The following is a 22,847-nucleotide window of genomic DNA, read 5'->3' on the forward strand; positions in this document are numbered from 1 at the left end:
CAACGTGCTCAAAAAATTTGAGGAACCCGAAACGGCCGATGACTTCACGCTTTGGGGACAACTCGTGGCCGGACACGGTTCAAGTAGCGCCACGACATCACCAGCAGCAACAGTAGAGTGCGAAGTGAAGTAGATCTCGATGTTGTTTTCTTTTCAACGCACCCAGATCAATATTTATTATTGTAATATTTACGCTGGTGTTTACTCGTGGGACTGAGACAGAGGCCCCCTTCAAAAGCGAAACACTTTTGAAACAACAGTTCCACTTTCCGGCTGGATTGTGGACTTTGTGCGCTGGTTTTCATCAAGATACTCGAGAAGGGACGCCCACGCGTTTCGGCCACGGGTCACATATCTCGATGGAGCCGTTATTCGCAACCTGCGCTTTCGGACGTGTCCAGTCAAGTTAAGCCACACTGAAAGCCCAAGCGTTGTGCTCCACGTTGAAGTCATTCATATTTATGGCGTCGGCGATGGTCGATGATGAGCGTAAAATTGTATATCCGTCAATTTTGTTCGAATTCAATTTGAAGATGTCTCAAACAAATAAATGTCCGATACACTGGCCAGACTTATCTACATGTTTGACAAAAAATCAGTTAACAAAAGTTTAACCGTTAAGCAAATAAGAGATCCTAGAACATTTGAATTATATGCAGTATACCCTTCTATTACGGTTGCAGTGAGTAACGTGAGGTCATCAATGCGATTTAATCCGATTTCTCGACTTGTTAAGGCCCAAATAAAAATGGTGCAATAGTCAAAACTGAAAAAGCAGTTTTCTCTTTTTAAACAGACAAATCGAAGAAAATAAAAACACACAGCTCTTTTATTTGCCAAATAAAAAGGCTGTGTGTTTATATTTTCATCAATTTGTTGTTTTGAAAAAAAAAACTGCTTTTTCAGTTCTGACTTTTGTGCCATTTTCTCTTGCGCATTAACGAGACCAGCTAACAGTTTTGGCAACTCAAAGGAATTGAGACTCTTTTGGGAGGAAAATCCTCAAGGCATCCATCATATATCAGAAACATCACCAACAACTACGACCTTGATCTACAAACAGTACTGGTTAGAATAAAGTACGATTGGCTGTTTTTCCCAAACAAAATGGCCAAGTTTGGAGGCTTGGATCTCAGATTCTAATGCCCAGATTGACCTAAAATTTCCACCACAGCTTGGAAGTAACTTCACATGTGCTTAGCTGGAAATGCAGAGGTTTTTAATAAACAAACAGTTGAGTAATGGCAGATTGAACATTTTCATTTATAAATAAAATTCAAATGGGATTACTTAAAACAACATGCCCTCCCGTAAAGTTGGACACAGAAATTTGTAAGATACCATTTTTACAAAAAAAAAAATTGTTTTAAAAATATTTTCAAAATAAATTTAGTCTTTTTCGCAGAATGAGAGGTTTTCAATTATTCGAATATTTGTGTTTCAAATATTGTAACTTCAGATTTAAGTAGAGTTCTGCAGTTATTTCCGAGCTGCGATAAAAATTTCAGACCAAATCGGGCCACTAGAGGCCGAAATCTAGACCTACAAACTCGACCATTTTGTATAAAAAAACGGCTGATGCGTACTTTATTCTGTCCAGAAAATCAGTTACATACCCTGAATCAGAATTTGCTGGATTTACCGCCCGCAGTTGTTATTCCGTTATTGCAAGAACAGCTGTAGTGTAGGTACTTACATAGGGAACTCGGCATCAGTAGCATCCTCAATGTATAAGTAGTGGTGCTCTCATTATTACAACAAACAATAAGGGCACCGGCTGCGTCCGAATTCAGGCCAATTTGGGAATGGGAGGGAAATATTGACGTGTCACTTGCTTTATGGAAGCCGAAGAGTCCTCTGCATTTCCTCAAGTACAAGGAGTTTGGATATGGGAAAGGATTTGTTTTGGTGAACGGCAGAGCTATAAATTGGAATGAATACTTGATGACCGAATAGAAAATCCTTGGAAAATTTATACTGTTGAACAAAAGTTCCCAAAAGAATAAAACATTGAAGAAGCCGATGAACTCGATTACTGGTGGTAGTATAGTCGTTCTGGCACTACATCAAATAGCGCCTTTCGCTATGTCACTTATACATTTTCTGATCGAATCCTACCGGAATATTTCGAAAATATTCAAAAGAACTCCTGATGGAAACTTTAAGGTTTTTTTTAGAATGGCCCCAAGATTTTCAAAAAACATAAATAGAAACTGATTTTGACACATACCATTTAATTAACAGCGTAGATTTGACTAGCGATGAGCGAAGTTGAAGCGATGTTCCGGACAACAATTTTTTTTTCTTTCCGATTAATCGATGTTAGGATCACTCAAAATCGAGTGAACCGATTCTCTTCACTCGATTTTTTGTTCCAAATGTTGAGTTGAAGAACCATAAACGTAGTTTTTAAATAACCATAAGCGTTTAATGAACAAATTTCAATTTCAAACGTTGTTTAGAGTAAGGTGGGGCAAAAGTTTGACCTTAGTGGTATAATCAAAGTTTCCAGGAAGACAATAGCAGTTAAAACAAAACAAATACCATACAGTGAACCTTCAACATATTGGCTATAATATTGCTGAACAAACTTGTGTCAAAATATTTACCCATTTTTAGTTATAACAGTTTCAAAATTGATTGTCTTAAACGAACTATTGCCCCACCGGTGGGGCAAGAGTTCGAATCTAGTGTGGTTCTAAAGTTTGCTGGTCAAAACACAAAATATCGATCCTTTTATGACAGGCGTACTTTACACCAGCCGTAAACTTAAGTTTGCCGAAAAATACACACTAAATTTTCATCAAAAAATTGCCCAAAACCGGGTTAATTGTAATATACTCCAAAAAAGCAGTTTTTTGCAAAACTAAGTGGAAAAGTAAAATTTTGGTGACAGTATTCACACGACCAGACAAATGTTACTAAATTTGAAGAAAATATGTGGATTTTAGGCAATTTGCAAATTTTTACGTGATTTTATACATGGGTCGAACTTTTGCCCCGCTGATTCGAACTTTTGCCCCACTATGGACCAAAAATTGTTTTCAAGAATTAATGCAAAAACTAATACACCTCAAAGCAACCTTATGGTAGGCCTAGAAACGCCCTTACATAAAATATTGAAAAAGATTTTATCTTCAATTGGTTTCATGCAACGAAAGTTTGATCAAATATTACAATATTCACGTCGAAAAACAACAAATAGCCATAACTTTTCCAAATCTCAATCGATTTATATGATATTTGGAGTGAGAGTCTCTTACTTGAATAGAATTCGAACCACCATGACATTTATAAGATTTGTTTTGAATTGAGCTAGAAATCTTAAAAAGAAACTCTTACCCCATTCGAACTTTTGCCCCACTTTACTCTAATTGAAGGAATTTTATAATTGTATTAAGCCTTACTTTGGGAGCATTGTTTCGTAAATTTTCATATAAGCCTCGAAATCGTATTGATTCGAAAATATCGATATGATTCGATTAAATCGATTAATCAATTCGGTATATCAAATTCGAATCGATTAAGTAAAGCCTGTCCACGTTAAATTTCGGACACCCAAATAATGGCAGCAAAAAAAAGTTACTCATAATTCAACAAAAACAATTGTTTATTTCAGAATAAAAGAGTTATATCTACAAAATAAACAGTTGACAAGGATGTTAATCCTTCTTTCTGTAAAATTCTCGAACTTTCTGTGGTACACCCGCCATCCGTGTCCGAAATTTATCGTGGACAGGCTTTAATATCGATATTACGGTAAAATATGCACAATACTACCTTTGATAGATACGCGTATTTCGGTGTCGAGTACTAGACTCGAATTCGAGTCGAAACAAATCATACTGTAATTAAATGGTTTAGTAATGGAATAAGCTTTCATTTAGTCATAGGTATTCCACTTAACAGCTCGAAGACTTATTTTCAAAATTTTCTGTCAAATTCAAGAGCTGGGCTTAATGAATTTTGTTTTAGAAATTTCGGTGAACTTCTTGGACCCTGGAAGATTGGAGGTTCGTTTACTTTTTGGAATTTTTGAAGAAATTACTTTAACCCATCATGAAATTGTTTAGAACGGAATCTCAAAAGATTCATCCTGAGAAAGTATATAAATTATATAAAAAAAATAGAAGATATCGTTGACAACGTAAAGTGAGAGTACCAGCTATGGAGCAAGTGGTTTCTTATTTCTTATATTCTTATTTGAATGTTTCCTCATATCAAAAGAATTTGGGTGTTTTGGCAGAGGGATATAGGATACGTGATGTTTTAAGTTTCGATCAGAATAAGCAGATCGAACCATATTCGGAGAATGTAACAGTTCGCGAACCGTAAAAGTTCATGGCACATCCCATTCGGAGAGCCTATGAATGTATTTTTACATACAAAGGTATCGACCGTGATAATTTTTTTTTTTTGAATTTATTTATCGGCATATCGGTCTATTCTGCTCGAAGTAAGAGGGAGCATGGAGAAGAAAGCAATGAATACTAGATGGATAGGTACCGTAAGGGAACGGTGAGAGAAATTGGATTAGATGTTGAAGAGGGCATACCATATGAAACAGTATTACTTGAAACGTCACTTCCTTGTGGCTAACGTCCCCTATGGGAACGGCTAGGGTGTGTTTTGAGAATGACACTACCAAGACAGCCAAAAGGAAGGAGGTTTCAAGCGCCCTAATACTGTTTGGCGATCAAGCAGGTTCTATCGATCGATGGCTTATATTATTGGGGAATCATTACACAATCATGGATGGTTTGTCCATATCATGTGTATTTCTCCCCGATAAGCCACACATATGATCATTTATTTATGAACTGCGTTTTTTTTTTTTAGCCGGTTGTTATTATTTTTACATACAAAGGTATCGACCGTGATAGTTTTTTTTTTTTTTTTTTGAATTTATTTATCGGCATATCGGTCTATTTTGCTCGAAGTAAGAGGGAGCATGGAGAAGAAAGCAATGAATACTAGATGGATAGGTACCGTAAGGGAAACATGTAAACATTCACTCTCTCGTTTGGTATGAAAAAGGAAAAAATATTGTGGAATCGTTCAGAAATTCCTAAAAAAAAACATACTACAGAAATCATTGTTGGAATGTCATTTATGTAAAAATACGAAAAGTAACTTTTTAAATATCTCAAGAAAAATCCTTTGAAAAAACACCACTATAGCCAACAAATCCTGTAAAAATTTAAAATTACCATCACTATACCCACAAATTTTGAAGGAATGATAGTATTTCCTGCCAGCGGAAATGCTAAGAGATATCTTGATTACGTTTTCTGATTAAATCCTTGAAAATTTTCTGACGGATATTTCAAAATATTTTGAAAGTACTTCTGATAGATTTTGTTGGAAAATCCTCTGACGAATTCAAGAGTTCTCCCTTGAGGAAATACTGTAAGGATAGGTACATTACTTGTTGTGCTTCTTGTCGTATTTTTCACAAATCCTTGTGAAATTGTCTAATGAAAATTCTATATATCTTCTATATCCCTGGGCAGGAAGATTAGAAGTTTATAGATTTGTTTGGGACTGAATCTTTCGATAAATTGCAAAAAAAAAATTAAGTTGTTCGAGAAAGAATTACAATAGAGTTTCCTCAGTGAAAAAATACATTAAAGAATTATCAATTGAAAAAAATCGTCAACTGATTCTTAAATTAATTAACTCATTACGCATGGTAAAGATGGACAAATGATGGGTAAAATTATGAAAAAAATCCACGTGCTCGGCTGGGATTTGAACCCAGGACTCTTGTATGTTAGACGAGCGCTTTACCAACTAAGCTACCGAGCCACTGGGTGACCCAATAACTGAGCTGGTTACGATGTAGGTACGATAGGCAAACAGTTTCAACACTAAATAAATCGTACTCGCTCTTCCCGCGTGTGGTAGTTTACATGAGATAGATAGATATGGGTTATGAAAGGGGTCCGCGTGATCTGTAGGGATTTGAATTCTAAACTTGTAACCAACTCAGTTATTGGGTCACCAAGTGGCTCGGTAGCTTAGTTGGTAAAGCGCTCGTCTAGCATACAAGAGTCCTGGGTTCAAATCACAGCCGAGCACGTGGATTTTTTTCATAATTTCACCCATAATTTGTCCATCTTTACCACGCGTAATGAGTAAATCAATTTAATAACCATGCGGACTGAATTACCGAACAGCTCAATATAAGCGTCAATTTATATCAATTGATTCGTTAAATAATCGCTTGGGAAATTCTGGTTGTATTTATTGTACTTGTTCAAAAGGGAATGCCAGAAAAAAAAAATCTTGAAGAATATTTTAAAGATTGAAGCTGTTAAAGGTAAGTTGGATTTCTTGGGAAAATCATTTCAAAAGCTGCTGGAAAGACCCGTAAACAAAGAAATATGATCTTTTGAAGGAGTCTTTAGAATAGTTCTAAGTTTAAACATATTTCCTAAAAAATCTCGGAAAAATTAATGTAAGATGTTCTAGGACAATAATCAATGGATTTTCTAAACACTACCAGGAGGAACTGCTGAGAACTTTCTGAATAAATTCAAAATATGTCTTTAAAGAAATCAGGAAAGAATCTGCAGATTTTGTTTTTGAAAATCTAATTATTTAATTAAACAAATAAAAAAATGAGTTTAGTACTAGAGCACTCAATTCCGCTAGAGTTTGTACCGTTTGTCAGATATGCGTATTTCGAAGACTTGTATCTCAATATTTTAATGTGGTGTAACATTTCTAGAAATGTCTCAGAATTCTGAGAGCGGCATTAGATATAGCAACTTCAAATTGACAAGAGACACATAAATTAGTCTTTTATATTGTTATTTTTGTTCCGAGATTCCTAGCCTACGGAAAATGAAAATCAACACGATAGGGTGCCTATACCAATGGCTATTGTATACCAGAAGATTGGACTATGGAATAAAACGTATATTTTTAAAAAAAAAGACACGGACACCGTTATTTTCTGTAGATATATTGCCTCTGGTTTAGTCGCCATATATTAGATTTTTTTCTTATCAAAAAGTCATATAAATAATTAATTATCCAAAAAACATTGCTCTCTTGCACCAGTTGTTTTCGTTATGCTCCAGTAGTGGTTCAACTGATGAAGAAGTTTTTAAATAGATGTATAAAAATGAAGAAATGTTCCAGAGATGATCTTTATGGTTCATGTGAAAGATTTCAGTTGCTGCTCCGAAGAAAAATGTAAAGCCCACGTAAAAAATAAATATTTTGTTTTAAATTCCTTTCATCATTACCGAACGGCTATACTAACAGCAACAAATAAATTAATAACGCCGACGTAATTATTATCGGCTATGTATCATGAATCGGACGTAAATGAGTTCGATCACAACCATTTTACAACAATATTCCTCTTTTTAACGTATTCAAATCGTCTGAGCAAAATCTCAGTAGAAGAACATAAAAATAGAGTGGAGTAACTTGTACATTTTAATTCCTCATTAAATGACTTAAATTGACAGATATGCGTATTTCGAGAAGATGTAATTTTACACCTTATTTGCGACGAAACTGATGTGCAGCTCAAATTACGTGACATTTCATGGTCGTGGGTTCAAATCCCTCAGATCTTTGTATAAAACGAAATTTTCTTGACTTAGCATCTATCACACGATATACACATGCATAAATGGCTTAATTGGCATAGAAAGTGTAGCATACTACGTTTAGTACAAATCACACTAGTCAATAACCATAATGAATAGGAATACCCAAATCATTATGGTTATTGGCTAGTGTTATTATTTATTACTAAACATAGTATACTATAAAAGCTCTCAGTTAATAACTATGGAAGGGCTCATAAAAACACTACTCAAGCAGAGAAGTAGGCTCTGTCTCAGTAGGGACGTAACATCAAAAGAAAAAGAATCTTTTAAATCGCCGCTGCATGTTATATGATTGAATCGTATTGTACGGTTTTTTTTTCTTCAAATTATGGGTTTGAATTTTACCAAAATCCTACTCTTTGTATTGTTTTTAAGTTAAATTTCAATCAAATATTGACGATTACCTGTTCTGGTTGTCTTGAACCTTAATGGAAGCCATTTTATTGTGACTTTCTTACTTAGTATTCCATCCCAACAAACCTCCTGGAATTCAATCAGCCTCCCAACAAGGCATTCCGGCCGATTCATCCACAATCAATACATACTGTTCCCCAATTGGGCAGCGGTTGTCATAAAATAATGAAAATCCACCACAATTGACCGCTCGCCACAACCCCCTCGAAGAAACGTGCGTGAATTCACCAGCTCAGCAATAATGGTTCAATTGAATGTGCCACCCTCTGTTTTAATGGGAAGACTGGCGGCATCCAATCATAAGCGTCCGGTCGCCCTATTAATAATTCATCCCCCACCGTTGCGCGTAGATTTCTGCCAATTGGGTGACAGAAACTGCGTTTTCGCTGCGGTGCGGCCACAAAGATTGGCACCCCTCGCCTGCACAGCAAAAAAATAAATTGTAATATCATGTATACTAGGTGCTCATCAGTCCCGTCGTAAAAAAGTTTAAAATTACTTCTATTCCGTTTAAGCTGAAAACTTAATCGATTGTTCACTCGCTGGTGGTGACCAATCGATTAAGTTTTCAGCTCAAGCGGGTGTTTGGTTCTCCAGATCCGTGCTCTTGAAAATTTGAGGTTTGGCTTCGATTCATCTTCACCTTAAACGTACAAAACTAGCTAGCGTATGCACAATAGTCGTGAAAAAATTTCACTTCAGTCCAATTTTTGATAGGTGCATAGATTTTACGTCGGTCGATGTTAGTTTTTTTTTTTTGCTGTGTTGCTAACGATAGATTTAAGGCAGAAAGACGACAGCGCGAGTAGGGTGGGTGCGGAACTCCACCGGAAAACAACCCGAATGGACAGCACAATAATTTATTCTTGACTTCACTGCGGCGACTTCGGAAAGCAGACGCAACTTCAGCAAGATGGACGTTTGCTCACCGCGCGAGTGGAAAGACTAATTACATTTAATTTATTGGCTTATTTATTGCGAGCAGTTTCGACGGACGGACGGACGATGCGATGGCCGAAACGATGGACGAGTGCGAGAGAGAGCTGTCGGGTCGTCACCTACGCCTACGCACAAGTCGCCACAAACATGACGGAGTCCCAAATGCGTGCGCACTGAGGGGGCCGATGGGGAAAAGAGTTATGGCGAAAGCTGTGTGAAAGACATCCTTCGTCTAACACCGAAAACACATTCGTGATCTACAGAAGAAGCTTGTAAGTGAGGGCGATGCAAGTATCAAAAAAGATTGCACATCCAGTCGCCCCAAAGCTCTGCAAAGAATTCAACATAAAATTTTTATGAACTCACAGTTTTTACAATTAGTTTTTTTAGAAATAACCAATCACATTCTAATAAATTAAGCTGGTATTACAGTCCATTTTGGAACAGCATACAACATGGCGGGCCTGGACCCAAAGTTTTGATTTTTTGTTAATAAGTGGATAGATACATTTTATAAATTTGTTTTGTTTGGCTTGAATGTCGTCAATGTGATTTTTGGAAGTTAAATTTTTATCTATCATGAAACTTAATTTCATCTGACCAATTTATTGGAACCCCTCACATCGTGGCAACATGTCTACTTGAAAGTTTCAAATAAAGAGTTTTTGGTTCATGTGGGATTATTATTAGTTGAGTTTTGGAAGCATTAGGAGAAATCTTCCATTTTTGCAAGTATGAAGAAAAAATATCCAATCTTTTTTGCAATGGACTACAGATGACACGCAGACTTCGTCCTTTGACGGAGAGGCCTGTGTCATCCGCAAACAAAGATTTTTGACATCCCTGAAGTAACTCAGGTGAGTCAGATGTGAAAATGTTGTATAATATTGGTCCCAAAATGCTGCTTTGAGGAACACCAGCTCTTACAGGAAGTCTTTCAGCCCTGGAATTCTGATAATGTACGATATGACAGATAACTTTGGAGTATTCTAACAATGTAATTTGTAATTGCATGAAACGTCCAGGTTCGTGAGTCACATTAATAACTTCGCTGGCTTTTCTATCATTCTTTGGATAAATATCCAAAACATCTGCGAATAGCCATTAGCCGTTGAACTATTTCATAAAAAAATATTTCAACAGATTCAGCTCATCAACACAGTTTTCACATTTGAAACTAGACCAAAAGCATACGAGCACCTCAAATCGGAGAAAAGCGAAGCGACGCTTATCACTCAATCTGTGGTCCCCTCCTGTCTTGAATGTGCGAGTGTGCCGCCGAACCGGAGACCAAAATAGGAAGGAAACGGATCGTAAAAATATAATTTATAAGCTACTTTGCCTCGATTTCCTCTCGCATCGCCAGCGGCCGGAGCCGAAGTCAGTGCAAAAAGTTTGCGGTTGCGTATCGAATCGGTAATTATCGATTGATGGCTGATTAAAACGTATTTACATAAATAAATAATTAGTATTCCGCCTCGGTGTGAAGCCGAAGTGCTAGCCCGGCCGCGCAACTAGTTTTCCAATAAATGGCAACTCAGCGTGGCAAGTGTTGGCTGAAAGTGGGTGCGATTCTTTTTGCGCATTTGTGACAGGTTTTAATTTCTCCAACTTATTAAAGCGATAGAGATGGGTTGGGAAATCGCGCTGAAATGGTTGAAAGTGATGCTGTGATGCTCACTTTTTCAGGGAGATAAGATCTAACTTATATGCTATGAAATCTTGAGATTATTGGATTGAGATTCCAGTACCGTACCTTCGTGCTGTGCGTACACGAATTCTCTCTGATCTTGGAAGTTTTCTTAAAAATTACCTAAAGCAATAAAACAGTACTTTTCAGTGCTAAAATTAAAAACGGTACTTTTCAGTGCTACTAAAACAGTACTTTTCAGTACTATTTTTTTTACTATTGATCCCTTTACGATCCTTGTTTGGACCCGTGCCTTCGATTTTTCGTTGGACCCGTTGGCGAAAGCTAGCGGTGGTAATCCTTGATGGACACCGTCTTGGGAAAAAACCTCTTAGGAGGTCACGTCTTCTTCCGTTGATTAACTTAACATGGTATCAACAACAAACAAAAGGAAGGGTGAATCTCTGAATTCACAACTTCCTTCCAAAAAAGTGGGATTTAAAACTGTCACTAAACGTGGCACGAATGGAAGAAAGGACGTTTCCCCGGAATGCGAACTTTCTTCCAAGGGTGAAATGAATAATTGTATCGAAAGGAGCAATCAGTTCGATGCTCTAGACAAAATTTCCGAACCCCAAATCGAAGCAGCCTCTAGCCCAGGCTCTTTGATTCAAGTGAGGAAGCAAAAAGTGCCGCCTATCGTGGTCTGTTGTTCCGAATTTGGGGGATTTAGGTAGGAGATCTTGAACTCCATTAGGGGAATCAAAGTTTCCTTCCAAATCGCAAAGAAAGGAGACTGTCGCGTTTTGCCGGAAACTCTTAAAGATCGCGAACTTTTTCTCAAACATCTTGAAGAGAAGAAGCACAATTTTTTTTAATTATGACGACAAAACTGAACGTTTGCTCAAAGTTGTCTTGAAAGGTTTCTCAAGTGACTATGAGTAACCTAAAGAGATCAAAGAATAAATGATTTACTTGGATTTTCCTCAGTCCAAGTAATCATTATGAAAAAGAGAACCCAATCTGGCATTGTTCGGAAAGGGCTTTCTCAAGAATATTATTAAGTTCACTTTAACAAAAAAATATCTAAATAATATTAAAGCTTAAGTAAAAGCAAAACTTATGTTCGATGTCCGTGTGACATGGGAACATTTTCAGAAACCTGGAGGAAATTACCAGAACCCCACTCAGTGCCGTCGGTGCCAAAAGTGGGTTCATGGTACAAAAAATTGTCGCATGGATGCTAAATGCATGGTTTGCGGAGGTTCTTCTCACGCTAAGGACGCCTGTCCAGTGAAAGAAGATACCACCAAGCTTATATGTGCTAATGGCGGTGCTGAGCATAAGTCAAATTTTTGAAATTGCCCTTCACGCAAGAGAGTCATTGAGGCTCGTGCCAGGCAGATGATCGTTACGATAACGGTCGTTTCCGGAATTTGCCTGGTAGAGTATCGAACAATACTCATTTTTCAGTTAACGATCGACTGATTAGGAATCATACCCATCAGGAAGATCATAATCATGCTCATTCACAAACTAATTTTAATCCGTCGGGTAGCCGTTCGAATCATTCAATTTCGAATGTATCTACCCACAGTAAATCCTCATTTTCAAATTTTCATTTCATTTCACTTGTTTCAAATCAAATGGAAAAAAACCCTACCGCCACAGGTAGCTCCTACTCAGCTTCTTCGTCTACCGAAAATTCTAATGGGCAATCATCAAATGTACCCACTGCAAGTGACATGTCTGCCTCTGATTTTGATTTTCTAACTGGACAATTGAATCTAATGATTGATGCAATGTTTAAAGCCACCACTATGACTGAAGCAGTCCAAGTTGGTGTGAAATTTACTTATCCAATAGTTATTGGATAACGTTTTTCTAATGGATCCAATAAAAAATAATTTAAATAATTAATATCGAATGCTCGTTCCTTGAATGGTAAAGAGGACGAGCTGTTTGATTTTCTTCCAGTAAATAACGTGCATATAGCAGTTATTTCTAAAACTTATTTAAAACCTGGATCCAAACAAAAAAAAATCCTAGCTTTTTTTTTATCGTAATGATCGACATGATGGGGCTTGTGGGGGAGTTGCAATCATCATTCATAGGCGTATAAAAGATCAACTGTTTTCGTCATTTGAAACTTTAGGCGTTTCTGTTGAAACACAGGTTGCTCGTGGCACATTTTGCTCGTCCCGGGATTCGGGACAAAAATCTAAGCTTATCCCGGGATTCCGGGATTTCTGAAATTTTCAATTAAACTAGTATTTTGGTTGATACAATGTTTTTTCAATGAAAGAAAAAGATAATGTAACTTTCCAAGATAACATGTTAATTATAACAAATCACATTTCATGTATGATTTCATTATTCTGATGGAGTAACTTAACAAAAATAAAACTTAGCTTGACTAATTACGGGTTTGCTAGGGATTTTTCAAATTAACTGTATTTATCACTTATGAATGGATTTTTTTGTCGTCCTCTTGCGACGCCCATCCACCTATTCATTCCATCATTTGCAAAAATTTTCTATACACTCCCTTTACATTTGAGTCGCATGACCGCTATACCCATAACAAAATAATATAAAATAATCACGGTTGATACCTTTTTCTACTTATGAATAGAAGTATGAAAAAGTCATAATATTAAAGCAACTTGCTTCAAACATTTGAAAAGTCATTAAAACTGTTCTACAGAAACGATTAAAGATCATTGAAGGTATTGTAGAAGATTATGTTAATTACCCAAAATTATTGACTAAACTTTAGCTGTACTTTCAAATTTGCTTTCTCAGCATAGGATTATAAAACCGGCTGATGTTGAAGAGAAAAGCATTGAAAATTTGCAACTAGACAAATAAAAATATGTGTTTCTTACTAGGTAAATTGATCGTTTCATGAAAATAATTACTTGTTTATTCTCTATTTCATGATGCTTTTCTATTTTATCAAATAAGGCTTGATAGTGCGGAAATTTGTTATTGTTTTTCATTGAAATTCAGTGGTTTTCTTCAAATTCTACGTACATTTCGGGAATCTCGGGATTCCCGGGATGTCAGAACTAAAATCCCGGGAAACGGGAAATCCCGAAATTTGCCAAATCCCTGGATTTTTTGCCCCGGGATGTCCACTCTAGTCTGGTTTTAAAATTGGATCAACCTTAAATGGAAACATATTTGTCAGAAAAATATGCTAATTGAAAACATTTAAACCAAAAGCTCTTCATTTGAAACCTTCAAGTACACATGTTGTCGCGATGAGAGGATTTGCAATAAATTGGTCAGATGAAGTTCAGTATCTAGAACTCATGCTAGATAAAAATTAAACTTTCAAAAATCACATAAATGTAACCCCTAATTAATATAAAATCAAAACTTTGTCTTAAGAACAAGCTTTTGATATTCAAACAAATTTTCAGGCCAGCCATTTTGTATGCTGTACCAATATGGACCAACTGTTGTAATTCCAGAAAGAAAGCTCTGCAAAGGATTCAAAATAAAATTTGAAAATGATTCTGAAGCCTCCTCACTGGTATAGTACGGATGAGTCACATAAATTATCCAATGTTGGAACATTGGAACATATGCCGAATAAAATTCTTTTTTATTTCAGATAATATTCGTTGCAATCTTCTACTTACAAGATTAAAGCATCATATATTTAAGTTAGGTACATTGAAATTTGTTTTTGGATTCTCTTATAAGCATGTGAAATCAATTCACCAATTCATCAAATGAATTTCTACGGCAAATTAAATGTAATATATTGCTAACAAAATGTTGATTAAAGCTTAATTTACTTTTACCAAATTAAGTCACCTAGAAATAAGAAATAAATGTAATGTTCGAAATAATACTAATAAATGAATAAGGGAAAATCTTTGTTTCAATAATAATAAAGCTGTTTTGAAGCTGTCTCTCTTATATACAATAGGTAGTGAAATTCTGTTCAACAGTAGCCTAACGAAGTCTTTTTGTTAATCAATAAAGCAAATATTAGAGCTAACGGATCGATTTCACGGCAACATACCCAGCAACGAATCTAGATAATTGTGGTTATAGAAAAGGTAGCATTTTGTTTTCCTTTCACAAACCAAAATGTATCACATTCCTCAGACCTTTCCAAAACCTATCACCCCAAAATCTCGCAAACCCATCGGTCTAGATCCGCAATTTGTTATCGATCGTGTCAATCAGCACTCCCCCTTGCATCACCTCGACCATCATCAATCTTGCTTATCTTGGGACAAAGATCATCTCCCAACTCGCTTCGGGACCCCACTGATAACAAATTCCATTACTCATCCACTTTCCACCGGCGTTCAGCGTGTGGGCTGTCGAAGCCATTCTACCGATGTCAAAATTTTCAACGATCACCGGTCAATATTTACCAATTGACCATCGGCGAAGCAAACAAAAAAAAGTGTGCTTCAAAAACAAAATCTGCACACGAGTCTCCGCCGCCGAGAGACAGACCGCGCCAGGAGGAGGAAATTGCACAACTTGTTACTGTCAAAATTTCTGACAGCTGCTCAATGGTAGCGTATAACCTTTCGCGCCTCTCGCTGCCAATAATCGGGCCCCCATACCCCATGGGGTCTAATATATTTCAGCACTTTATAAGATGTTTGTTTTATCACAACTTTGAACAACCACCTCGGGCGTGTACCTACCACAACCACCTACAGGAAATACGCTGCGCTGAACGCACTATGGGCCAGAAAACAAAGTTTTGTCACAAAAGACAAAAATATCATATGAGAAACTGTATGTTACGATTTCTTATCATTGAGAACATGGCGGGAAGAGCACACATGATAGAGACAAATAAACTCTGACTGCGTGTTGAATCCCAATGCCAGTCATCGATCGATAGAACCGTTCGAGTGACTGTCGTCAATATAAGAGCACATTGAAGCCTCCTGTATTTTGCCTGTGTTGGTAGCAAAGCTCAAAGCCTTGAGCCAACCCTTCTCCAGTAGAGAAGCTAGTTAGAATACAGGACGCTTCGATGCTTACTGACTTTAAAGTGGCTTGCTCAATTTTCACCACATAATACAATTTCAATCTTGTCGCTCCCTTGCGATGCCTATCCACCCATTCATTTCTATCATTTCAAAAAATCTTCTACAGTATGGCCCATAGAAAAATGCGAAAATCGTCATATCATGTTTTATGGTAGTTTTTACATAGAAAATGTGAATGAAACATAAATATTATTCATTACTTGTATTGTTTAATATATTTAAACTCAGTTTTTCGTATTGGACATGATTTGGACATATAATAATAAACGCTATGAGGTTCAAAATTTTGCCACCATGCGGCGCTAGTGAGCATGAAGCTTTTGTTTTGCGGTTATCTTAGGATCCTGGCCGAAAGATGGTGCCTTCGGCAAATTTGTTCAGTAGCTCAAGCGCTATTATTATAAAAGTTATGTGATTCAAAATTCCGGCTCCAGGCGGCGCTAGTGAGCATAGAACTTTTGTTTTTCAGATAGCTCAGGATCCTGGCACCTTAGAGAGATGGCGTCTTCGGCAAAGTTGTTCATTAGCTCAAAAACTATCATTATTCTAGCCAAGAAATTCAAAATTTGACACCAGGCGGTGCTAGTGAGCATGAAGCTTTTGTTTTGCGGTTATCTTAGGATCCTAGCTACTTAGAAAGATGGCGCCTTGGCCAGAGTTGTTCAGTAGCTCAAGCGCTATCATTATAAAAGTTTTGAGATTCGAAATTTTGCCACCAGGCGGCGCTTGTGAGCATAGAACTTTTGTTTTGCGGATAGCTCAGGATCCTTACCATATAGAAAGATGGCGCCTTCGGCAAAGTTGTTCATTAGATCAAGGACTATCATTATGAAAGCTATGCGATTCAAAATTTTGCCACCAGGCAGTGCTAGTGAGCATCGAAATTTTATTTAGCGTTTATCTCAGGACAAGTGTTTGACTTTAAATTTTCAAACCTAATGTTTTTAGTGTAGGCCACAAATGAGATTTTTATCATTTTTTTTTTTCAAACATATAGAACACAAACTTTTTTTGTAGGAGTTGACATTATTTTGAAGAAAATCTGGTGAAGAAGTTTGGCCGTTTCCAAAAGATAGACCAGATAAATTTTAGAAAAACCAGTTAACATTACGAAGACTAACAATGAAAATTGAATTCCTTCGAACAAAATACTAATAGATGTTCTACACTTTTAATTTTTTTCTTCAATTTTGTATCGCTACTATCTACGTTGTTGATTTCATTTAATCCCATACACTACTTACACAGTCTTTCAGTGTGAGTAACAACACAAAGCATTTCGAATATCTATCCGTATATTCGTGAATACAAGGATTTACCAAACTTTTTTGATTATATGATGAAATTGGTTCTGTAATGCCGTATAGCGCTTGAGCATATGAAATATTATTTAACTGTTGAAGTATTTTGCGACATGGTATTGCAATTCGACATTGAAAACATTCGAATATGCTTAACTGTATTAGAAGGCCTCATAAATCTGTTTAAGGCTCAAGAATCCATCACTCAATCATCAGCGATCATCAAAAATTAAAAAACAATTTTTTTGTTGAAATTCCAATTAATTTTTATGAAAATTTATCATCGTAGTTCAGATATCAAGTGCAATGCAGTGATAGATTTTCTTGAGCATTGCTTCAATTTTGAGCAAAAAACTGGTTTCGAAAATGTGTAAAACGATGATGTTATTTCTTTCTTAACATTAATGGTTTGAATGGTTACGCCCCAAAGAGGGCGTAACTAAAAAATTTGTCAACGTTTTCCTTGGAAACTCCTCTCAGAGGTTACAAATAACTCAACAAGCCAACTTTGAACCAAGTTTTGATGGAATATTTCTTTTGATAAAAACGGTCGATGAAAACCCGTTAAAATACCTAATATTTTGAATAAGTGGACTTATACTATCATAAGGGGTGTAACTCCAAAATCGGATCTACTATTTTTAAATTTTTGCCCAGACTTGCAACTTAATCAAAGAAAACGACTGGTAAGCTCAGATTTCATGGAGATTTTTTTCTGATAATGACGGTCTGGGGAGCGTATCGTGAATACGCTTTCAGATTATCATTGAAATCATTTTATTGATAGGCTTTGCATCAGCATAACTGATGGTCTCTTGAAGGTTTACGAGGTAGGACTATTACCAAAGAATCGCTATTAAATACCTATAAATATTAGGGTTCAACACCTGTGTAGGGTTACCAATTGTTCCATCTATTAAGAACAGAGCTTTGACTCTACAAGCATAACCAGCGATCTCTCGACGATTTGGCAATAATGTTCATACTCCAGCAGGCTCTTACAAACCTAATCTGTCAAGTTTTGAGTCAAATAATTGCTTACGGTTGTATGTACTCTTTTGAGTATAAACCATCTAATCCAAAAGTTCTCAAACTTTCCGAATGCACGATCCACCTAGCCACGATTCTCCAGAGTAAAGCAGAAGAATAAAAAAATGTAGAACAAACAAGGTTGTGGGTTTCAATTTTTATAAGGTTTCAGTGATTGAGTAATTTTGCAACCTTTCCCAAAATAAACTAAAACTAAGATAGATATGCGTTAAATTGAGTTGAATCAAAATGTACATTTTTATTATTTACATTTTTGATACTTGAAAGCAAATTGTGGTTCATAAATTAAAGCTGAGGATTCTTTGGAAAATATTTTTAGCAACTTAATTGAATATATTACTTTGAACTTTTTTGTAATTAATTGAGTATCCATAGAATTTTCTGGAAAGTGATATATTCAGCTAAAATATAACGATCCATAAATTTTTGGTTTGGTTTAGAATCTTTTGTTAAATAGTTCGTCAAACTTAAGAGTTGAAAATTATCGTAAATTCTTCAAATATTTGTTTCTGTTATTGATCACCATTGGAATTTGTTGGTGGATATTTTATTCAACTGGGATGCTGAAAACTGTTTGATAGTTTTTAAATATCTTCCATTATGCTGCGTATTATTGAATACTTAGGTTTTTATAAAGAGTTGTTCAATCAATTATTATACTTGAACATTTATTATAATTTTTACAATTATACTTATTAAGATCCCTTGCAACATATTCCAGTAAACTTAAATACATATTTGAATTTGTTGGAAAATCTCAGAGTATTTTAGATACCATACTAATTAAATTCTGGTAGCTGACTTGAGAACCTTTCGTATTCTATCCAGATCATCAAAATAAAGATTGTTCCAAACCTGAAGGTGAAGAGATTGCACCAGTTTCTTTAAAATGGATTATAGATCAAAAATGCGCATCTCAATCAAATTTGCGCTTCTCCTTCGAACTTAACTAACACCTTAAAAAGTCGCGGACACCATCTTCAGCCATTTATCTGCACGTTCTGTAACTTAACACTGGACAACGGGCAAGCATGCTCCAATGACACTGCTGTGAAACATTCATTACGAAAAGTTTCAATGGCTGACGTGGGAATCGAACCCACACCCCATGACATGAAGCGATCACTGCCTGACGGCACAAGCCGCACGGTCACGAAGCCCACACTAACACCTTACGCAAATTTAAATTATTGTCTTGGTATTTATTGTGTGACATTTGACAAGTATGCAGTAAGTATTCGACAACAGGGACAGAAAACCCCAAAATTAGAATTTGTCACAACCTCACTGATATAGGCTCACGACCCCCAGGGAATCGCAACCCTTAGTAAGGGAAACGCTCTACAGAGTTATTGGGTAACAATAAACAGTACTAAAATCTAAGTGAAATATGCATGAAATTCAACCTTGTTCATAATCGTTGAACTCAATTTTTATGAAGTATGTTTTTTTTGCTCATAAAACCGTTTATTCTCGAATAATGTACTTATTTGAAGGGAAATTGCCTAAATTTCGGCGTATTAGGCAGATTTTTCAAGTTTAACTTTGTAATAAAATAAACAAATAGGGAAGGTATACCGGTATTCGCCATGTGCCAGTTATTCGCCACCCCAGATTTTATACCTTTTTACGACATATATGGTTGCCAATTGTTTAGTGTTCGCTAAATTACTTTAAGATGATACGGAAACATTCTTGGAAACCGCAAAATTTTCTCAGAAAACAATAGAAAAAAATCATTTTCCTTAAATTTTTTGCTCCTTTGCACCTATTTTTCGCCACCTGTTCCTGATTCGCCACCCTCCATAAGAAATCAACGTAAGTGGCGAATTCAGGAACCGAAATTAAAATCGTGGCGAATACTAGTGCAAGTGGTCCAGTATTCGCCACCACCATTTTTAATACAAAAACAAAGTTTCTCATTAGTTTTTATATTTTTCCTGCTGAGCATGGATTGAAAGCTTTCGTTTGATGTATTGACAGTAACCGAAGGTCTTTTGATTCATAAATAAACAATATTTTTCCTTAGGGTGGCCAAAACTGGTACACTTACCCTACTCGAGTTGTAAGAATTTTGACATCATTTTCAGATTCAGGAGACCCAAATTTATAAGATAGGGATATTTTTAATTCTGAAACCTGCTTTCTTGTATGGTGATCAATTTCGCCACAGTGTGTCATTGTACCTTCTTGACATTAAAACTATTTTTATGATATGTCAAATATTATTTTATGAAAACTACATAAACTGATAAAGATCGATGAAGTATTGGTTTTGTCGAAATTTGTTTGACAATATTTGAATTCTGAAGGATAACACAACAAAAAGTTGTAAAATAGTGATCAATTTGCCCCCGGATTACGGTATTAACTTTGTTCGTAATGCGCTGAAAGTTCACACGTGACGCATGCAGATCATATTACCTGTATATCAAGTGGTATTTGGATAACCTCAAACAATCATTGTACTAAAAACATGTTAGAAGAAAACTAAGTGAACTAGTATAACCTCAACTGGTCGTTTAACTCAAAACGTGACAATATATGTTTTTCTGTATGAGCCTATATGGGTAATAAAGTTGCTCAAAAACAATTTGAAGATCATTCGTTACGCTTTAAGATCAGAAAACTATTTGCTCACTGAGTTCATGGCTTATCTAGAACATCAAGGCATATGAGCATATAACTTGCATAGTTTTGAATGAGCTTTTTCACATAAGCCTTTGTGATATCATTCTACATAATTTCACATAAGCTGAATTCCGCAGGCGAGAATTCCATTTCAGTAATAATTCTATCCATGTAATCTTATATTTACGTTCTCGTTACTCATTTCGTAAACAGAGGTTTCAGTGTATTAAAACTAATTTTATTTTTTCCTAAAATTTACAATTCTAACCAGGCATTGTAGCATTCGCTATCATTTGATTTCGAATCACAGTCAAAACAAGCGAAGAAAAGCATCCCATCTGTAAAGGTCTATGGCAATGTTTTGCAAGTTGTTACAAGGTTGATAAATAACAGAGGCGAGCGAGAGCCTCAAAGAGTGAAAGCCACGATAAAACCTATTTTTCTCGCTTGTTTACCATTTAGGTCACATGGCTGCAGCTTGTTTGGAGGGGTTTTATCATGCTACTTTCCTCCCCGATTCAATCAAAGTTGTAGCAAACGATGATAAACGGGCTTTCATGATGTGTTGCGGATCATGATTGTTACAGAGAGCGATAAGTGAGAGATACACTCAGTTTTCTCAGAATTAAATACCTGACCCTAACAAGTATTCCCAATTCAATACGAAATGCGTCTTAATCATTCCAAACACCCCATTTGTATGTTTATTTGAGTTTGTATTACTTTTACGTTGATTTTTGTGTATGATGGCAGTGCTTAGAATTTTATCGCGAAGTTTTTTTTTGTCTGCCCAGTAAACACAAAGTCGCATACGATAGCGCATAAGAGTACAAAAGTGGAGGCGATATACATACATGCGCCATAAGGCTGCATGCAAAATGTACGTATATCGCCTCCACCTTTGTACTCTTATATCCTTTCATATACGATTGTGTGTTCACTGGGTGGCCCATAGTCCACTACCCAGGAAAGAGCACATAGGAGCAAACCGAAGTAAAAAAAACGATCGCTTGAAGAAATCCTCAATCCGGCCTCAATGATAAAACATTAATAAAAAGTGAGATTTTAAAGGCATCCCAAAACAAATAACGGTGCTGAAGACGGACGACGTAGACGACGATCGCTGGCTAAAGGAAACATGGGACCTCGCAGCAAACGCGCGCCCCCTCGTCAACGTCGCTTCGACCCGAACAAGAAAGAGTTGTTAAGCGAAGTAACGAAATCTTTTGCGCGTGCTGTCTCTGCCCTGCCCGGTTGGCTGCTGTATCTCACCCTTCTCTTATAGGGGAAACTAGGTGTAAAATGCGCCGATGAGGTAAAACGCGCCACCGTAATATCTTCCAGATAAAAGGTATTTTATCGATGTCTCTATCAAGTCTATTATAGATTTTTTTTCAATTTCTACATTACAAGAAACAACGATTTTCATCATTTTGGAAGTAAATGGTGTTTTCGATAAAATTCGAAGTTAATATTGAGTTTTTTCTCCCTAGGAGCCGCATATTACCTCGTTTTCCCCTGCTTGCACCGGTGGAGCAGCGAGATAAGCAAGCCCAACAAGTGACAACGCGCAACCTCGGTCAGCTGCGGGGTGGACAGCGAGGTGGCCAAAAAATGCATCATGTTGACCGGAGCAGCGGACGCGTGCCAATTTTCAACCGGGGGTACCAACACTTAAAGCTGACTGAGCCTTTCTCCCCGGGCAGTCGGTCATAAGTTTCAAAGTTAATTTCAATTTCGTTGATTCGAATGGGACATGCCTGTAGTGCCCCGACCGAGCGCGATGGGCCGGTAATGGGTTGAACTTTATTCTGCAGAATGACTTAACATCAATATTGTCCGGGGACGAATTTATTGCGGATGGTTTGGAGGCCATTCGCTTGCTCTAGCATACGTACACGATCTGCCACCCAGCTTAGTAATCTGAGAACAGTAGAGATACTATGATGTATAGCAAGCCGTATTAGGAGTATTCCCGGTATTTTTTTTTTTTTGATCAAGGGATGAATAGAAACGCATAAAATAAAATAATATCTAACATCGATTCGAATCATAATCTCATTGTAACTTAAACTCAGGCGTGGTTATTCAGCGTCATGAGTTCCAGAACTAACAGAACGCTACGCTTCAATGTCCAACGCTTGGCGACTGATGGAGTAGCTGCAAGGTACCACCAGCAGCTAGACGAGCAGTTGGGAAGAATCAACGGTTCTGG

General features: G+C 36.6%; 1 protein-coding gene and 1 non-coding gene across 4 annotated transcripts in view; both read right to left on the reverse strand.

Moving 5' to 3' along the window:
* The window catches only part of LOC5570985 (serum response factor homolog), a 647,440-nt gene that overhangs the window by 521,038 nt on the left and 103,555 nt on the right, over nucleotides 1–22,847 (reverse strand). The window lies entirely within an intron of this gene.
* On the reverse strand, nucleotides 5,737–5,808 carry Trnav-aac. The gene has a single exon. It is a non-coding gene; the product is annotated as a tRNA-Val (tRNA).

Source organism: Aedes aegypti, chromosome 3, assembly GCF_002204515.2.
Source record: "Aedes aegypti strain LVP_AGWG chromosome 3, AaegL5.0 Primary Assembly, whole genome shotgun sequence".
Lineage (NCBI taxonomy): Eukaryota > Metazoa > Arthropoda > Insecta > Diptera > Culicidae > Aedes > Aedes aegypti.